The sequence below is a fragment of the Arachis ipaensis genome, chromosome B10 (genome assembly GCF_059453495.1).
Source record: "Arachis ipaensis isolate K30076 ecotype BB chromosome B10, ASM5945349v1, whole genome shotgun sequence".
Lineage (NCBI taxonomy): Eukaryota > Viridiplantae > Streptophyta > Magnoliopsida > Fabales > Fabaceae > Arachis > Arachis ipaensis.
Genome location: NC_142435.1, coordinates 36404026 through 36410025, shown reverse-complemented (window position 1 = coordinate 36410025; position 6000 = coordinate 36404026). Strand labels below are relative to the sequence as shown.

Sequence of the window (6000 nt, the reverse complement as noted above, 5' to 3'; positions counted from 1 at the left end):
GAACTGCAAGTTTCATGGACTTCCATCTGAAGATCCTTTTCAGTTCTTAACTGAATTCTTGCAGATCTGTGATACTGTTAAGACTAATGGAGTAGATCCTGAAGTCTACAGGCTCATGCTTTTCCCTTTTGCTGTAAGAGACAGAGCTAGAGTGTGGTTGGACTCTCAACCCAAAGATAGCCTGAACTCTTGGGATAAGCTGGTCACGGCTTTCTTAGCCAAGTTCTTTCCTCCTCAAAAGCTGAGCAAGCTTAGAGTGGATGTTCAAACCTTCAAACAAAAAGATGGTGAATCCCTCTATGAAGCTTGGGAAAGATACAAACAGTTGACCAAAAAGTGTCCCTCTGACATGCTTTCAGAATGGACCATCCTGGATATATTCTATGATGGTTTGTCTGAGTTATCAAAGATGTCATTGGATACTTCTGCAGGTGGATCCATTCACCTAAAGAAAACACCTGCAGAAGCTCAAGAACTCATTGACATGGTTGCTAATAACCAGTATATGTACACTTCTGAGAGGAATCCTATGAGTAATGGGACGCCTATGAAGAAGGGAGTTCTTGAAGTTGATACTCTGAATGCCATATTGGCTCAGAACAAAATATTGACTCAGCAAGTCAATATGATTTCTCAAAGTCTGAATGGAATGCAAGCTGCATCCAACAGTACTCAAGAGGCTTCTTATGAAGAAGAAGCTTATGATCCTGAAAACCCTGCAATAGCAGAGGTGAATTACTTAGGTGAACCTTATGGAAACACCTATAATCCATCAAGGAGAAATCATCCAAATCTCCCATGGAAGGATCAAAGGCCTCAACAAGGCTTTAATAATGGTGGAAGAAACAGGTTCAACAATAATAAACCTTTTCCATCATCCACTCAGCAACAGACAGAGAATTCTGAGCAGAATCCATCTAGCTTAGCAATTTTAGTCTCTGATCTATCTAAGGCCACTGTGAGTTTCATGAATGAAACAAGGTCTTCCATTAGAAATTTGGAAGCACAAGTGGGCCAGCTGAGTAAAAGAATCACTGAAATCCCTCCTAGTACTCTCCCAAGCAATACAGAAGAGAATCCAAAAGGAGAGTGCAAGGCCATTGACATAAGCATCATGGCCGAACCTGTAAGGGAAGGAGAGGACGTGAATCCCAAGGAGGAAGACCTCCTGGGACGTCCAGTGATCAATAAGGAGCTTCCCTCTGAGGAACCAAAGGACTCTGAGGCTCATCTAGAGACCATAGAGATTCCATTGAACCTCCTTATGCCCTTCATGAGCTCTGATGAGTATTCCTCTTCTGAAGAGAATAAGGATGTTACTGAAGAGCAAACTGCCAAGTTTCTTGGTGCAATCATGAAGCTGAATGCCAAATTGTTTGGTATTGAGACTTGGGAAGATGAATCTCCCTTGTTCACTAATGAACTAAGTGATCTGGATCAACTAACATTGCCTCAGAAGAGACAGGATCCTGGAAAGTTCATAATACATTGTACCATAGGCACCATGATCTTTAAGGCTCTGGGTGACCTTGGTTCAGGGATAAACCTCATGCCCCTCTCTGTAATAGAGAAACTGGGAATCTATGGGGTGCAAGCTGCTAAAATCTCACTAGAGATGGCAAACAATTCAAGAAAATAGGCTTATGGACAAGTAGAGGACGTGTTAGTAAAGGTTAAAGGCCTTTACATCCCTGCTGATTTCATAGTCCTGGACACTGGAAAGGAAGAGGATGAATCCATCATCCTAGGAAGACCTTTCCTAGCCACAGCAAGAGTTGTGATTGATGTGGACAGAGGAGAATTAATCCTTCAATTGAATGAGGACAAACTTGTGTTTACAACTCAAGGATCTCTCTCTGCACCCATGAAGAGGAAGCATAAAAAGCTTCTCTCAAAGCAGAGTCAAACAAAGCCCCCACAGTCAAACTCTAAGTTTGGTGTTGGGAGGCCACAACCAAACTCTAAGTTTGGTATTGAACTCCCATATCCAAACTCTAAGTTTGGTGTTGGAGAGTCTCAACAAAGCTCTGCACATCTGTGAGGCTCCATGAGAGCCCACTGTCAAGCTATTGACATTAAAGAAGCGCTTGTTGGGAGGCAACCCAATTTTTATTTATCTAACTATATTTTTCTTAGTTATATGTCTTTATAGGTTCATGATCATGTGGAGTCACAAAATAAACAAAAAAAAAAAATCAAAAACGGAATCAAAAACAGCAGAAGAAAAATCACACCCTGGAGGAGCATCTGTCTGGCGTTCAAACGCCAGAACAGAGCATGGTTCTGGCGCTGAACGCCCAAAATGGGCAGCATCCTGGCGCTGAACGCCCAGAACAAGCATGGTTCTGGCGTTCAACGCCAGAAATGGCAGCAAATGGGCGTTGAACGCCCAAAATGGGCACCAACCTGGCGCTAAACGCCCAAAGTTGTGTGCAAGGGCATTTTACATGCCTAATGGGTGCAGGGATGTAAATCCTTGACACCTCCGGATCTGTGGACACCACATGATCATCTCAGGATCTGTGAATCCCACAGGATCCCCACCCACCTCACCCTCTCTCTCTCCATTCAGGACCATCCCTTCTGTTTTCCATTCACCACTCACATCCATACACACATCCCTCCATCTCCTCCATATCTTCTTCTTCATCTATTCCTTCTTCTTTTGCTCGAGGGCGAGCAACATACTAAGTTTGGTGTGGTAAAACAATTTTGTAAAGGATCTATAGCTCAGTGGTAGAACATGTGGCTACAAATCAAGAGATCCCTGAAATACCTCAGGGAATGCACTTGCCTCCACAGAATTTTTGGGAGCAAATCAACACCTCCCTAGGAGAATTAAGTTCCAACATGGGACAATTAAGGGTGGAACATCAAGAGCACTCCATCATCCTTCATGAAATTAGAGAAAATCAAAAAGCAATGAGGGAGGAGCAACAAAGACAAGGAAGAGACATAGAAGAGCTCAAGGACATCATTGGTTCCTCAAGAAGGAAACGCCACCATCACTAAGGTGGATTCATTCCTTGCTCTTATTTCTTCTGTTTTTCATTTTCTATGCTATGTGCTTATCTATGTTTGTGTCTTCATTACATGATCATTAGTAGTTAGTAACTTTGTCTTAAAGTTATAAATGTCCTATGAATCCATCACCTCTCTTAAATGAAAAATGTTTTAATTCAAAAGAACAAGAAGTACATGAGTTTCGAATTTATCCTTGAACTTAGCTTAATTATATTGATGTGGTGACAATGCTTCTTGTTTTCTGAATGTATGCTTGAACAGTGCATATGTCTTTTGAAGTTGTTGTTTAAGAATGTTAAATATGTTGGCTCTTGAAAGAATGATGACTAGGAGACATGTTATTTGATAATCTGAAAAATCATAAAAATGATTCTTGAAGCAAGAAAAAGCAGCAAAGAACAAAGCTTGCAGAAAAAAAATTAGGCGAAAAAAAATAGAAAGAAAAAGAAAAAGCAAGCAGAAAAAGCCAAAAGCTCTTAAAACCAAGAGGCAAGAGCAAAAAGCCAATAACCCTTAAAACCAAAAGGCAAGGACAAATAAAAAGGATCCCAAGGCTTTGAGCATCAATGGATAGGAGGGCCTAAAGGAATAAAATCCTGGCCTAAGCGGCTAAACCAAGCTGTCCCTAACCATGTGCTTGTGGCATGAAGGTGTCAAGTGGAAACTTGAGACTGAGCGGTTAAAGTCAAGGTCCAAAGCAAAAGAAGAGTGTGCTTAAGAACCCTGGACACCTCTAATTGGGGACTTTAGCAAAGCTGAGTCACAATCTGAAAAGGTTCACCCAATTCTGTGTCTGTGGCATTTATGTATCCGGTGGTAATACTGGAAAACAAAGTGCTTAGGGCCACGGCCAAGACTCATAAAGAAGCTGTGTTCAAGAATCATCATACTGAACTAGGAGAATCAATAACACTATCTGAACTCTGAGTTCCTATAGATGCCAATCATTCTGAACCTCAATGGATAAAGTGAGATGCCAAAACTATTCAAGAGGCAAAAAGCTACAAGTCCCGCTCATATGATTGAAGCCATGTTTCATTGATAGTTTGGAATTTATAGTATATTCTCTTCTTTTTATCCTATTTGATTTTCAGTTGCTTGGGGACAAGCAACAATTTAAGTTTGGTGTTGTGATGAGCGGATAATTTATACGCTTTTTGGCATTGTTTTTAGTTTGTTTTTAGTAGGATCTAGTTACTTTTAGGGATGTTTTCATTAGTTTTTATGTTAAATTCACATTTTTGGACTTTACTATGAGTTTGTGTGTTTTTCTGTGATTTCAGATATTTTCTGACTGAAATTGAGGGACTTGAGCAAAAATCAGATTCAGAGGTTAAAGAAGGACTGCTGATGTTGTTGGATTCTGACCTCCCTGCACTCAAAGTGGATTTTCTGGAGCTACATAACTCGAATTGGCGCGCTTTTAATTGCGTTGGAAAGTAGACATCCAGGGCTTTCCAGCAATGTATAATAGTTTATACTTTGGCCAAGAATAGATGACGCAAACTGGCATTCAACGCCAGTTTTCTGCCCAAATCTGGCGTCCAGCGCCAGAAAAGGATCCAAAACCAGAGTTGAACGCCCAAACTGGCACAAAAGCTGGCATTCAACTCCAAGAAGGACCTCTACACGTGCAACACTCAAAGCTCAGCCCAAGCACACACCAAGTGGGCCTCGGAAGTGGATTTATGCATCAATTACTTACTTCTGTAAACCCTAGTAGCTAATCTATTATAAATAGGACCTTTTACTATTGTATTAGTCATCTTTGGACGCCTGGTTCTTAGATCAGAGGGGCTGGCCATTCGGCCATGCCTGGACCTATCACTTATGTAATTTTAACGGTAGAGTTTCTACACTCCATAGATTAAGGTGTGGAGCTCTGCTGTTCCTCAAAGATTAATGCAAAGTACTACTGTTTTCTATTCAATTCATCTTATTTCGCTTCTAAGATATTCATTCGCACTTCAACCTGAATGTGATGAACGTGACAATCATCATCATTCCCTATGAACGCGTGCCTGACAACCACTTCCGTTCTACATTAGATTGAATGAGCATCTCTTAGATCTCTTAATCGGAATCTTCGTGGTGTAAGCTAGAATGATGGCGGCATTCAAGAGAATCCGGAAGGTCTAAACCTTGTCTGTGGTATTCCGAGTAGGATTCGATGAATGAATGACTGTGACGAGCTCCAAACTCGCGATTGCTGGGCGTTAGTGACAGACGCAAAAGGATAGTAAATCCTATTCCAGCATGATCGAGAACCGACAGATGAATAGCCGTGCCGTGACAGGGTGCGTTGACCATTTTCACTGAGAGGATAAGATGAAACCATTGACAAGGGTGATGCCTCCAGACGATTAGTCGTGCCGTGACAGGGCATTTGGATCATTTTCCCGAGAGAAGACCGAAAGTAGCCATTGACAATGGTGATGTATCACATAAAGCCAGCCATGGAAAGGAGTAAGACTGATTGGATGAAGACAGCAGGAAAGCAGAGGTTCAGAGGAACGAAAAGCATCTCCATTCGCTTATCTGAAATTCCTACCAATGATTTACATAAGTATCTCTATCCCTATTCTACTATTTATTTTCGAAAACCCATTACTGTTTTATATCCGCCTGACTGAGATTTACAAGGTGACCATAGCTTGCTTCATACCAACAATCTCCGTGGGATTCGACCCTTACTCACGTAAGGTATTACTTGGACGACCCAGTGCACTTGCTGGTTAGTTGTGCGAAGTTGTGAACCATGGTATTGGCATAATATTTTTGGCGCCATTACCAGGGAAAGAAAGAGTGATGAATTTTACATACTCAAAGTGTAATCACAATTTCTGCGCACCACTCCACATGATCATGAACCTAATAAAACATGAAAGAACAAGAAAAATAAAATTAGATAAATAAAAATTGGGTTGCCTCCCAACAAGTGCTTCTTTAATGTCAATAGCTTGACAGTGGGCTCTC

General features: G+C 41.2%; 1 non-coding gene across 1 annotated transcript; it reads right to left on the bottom strand.

The window, feature by feature from the left end:
- Positions 1-247: 247 nt before the first annotated feature.
- Positions 248-355, bottom strand: LOC148579694 (small nucleolar RNA R71). Its single transcript, XR_015896379.1, has one exon. It is a non-coding gene; the product is annotated as a small nucleolar RNA R71 (small nucleolar RNA).
- Between the last annotated feature and the right edge of the window lie 5645 nt (positions 356-6000).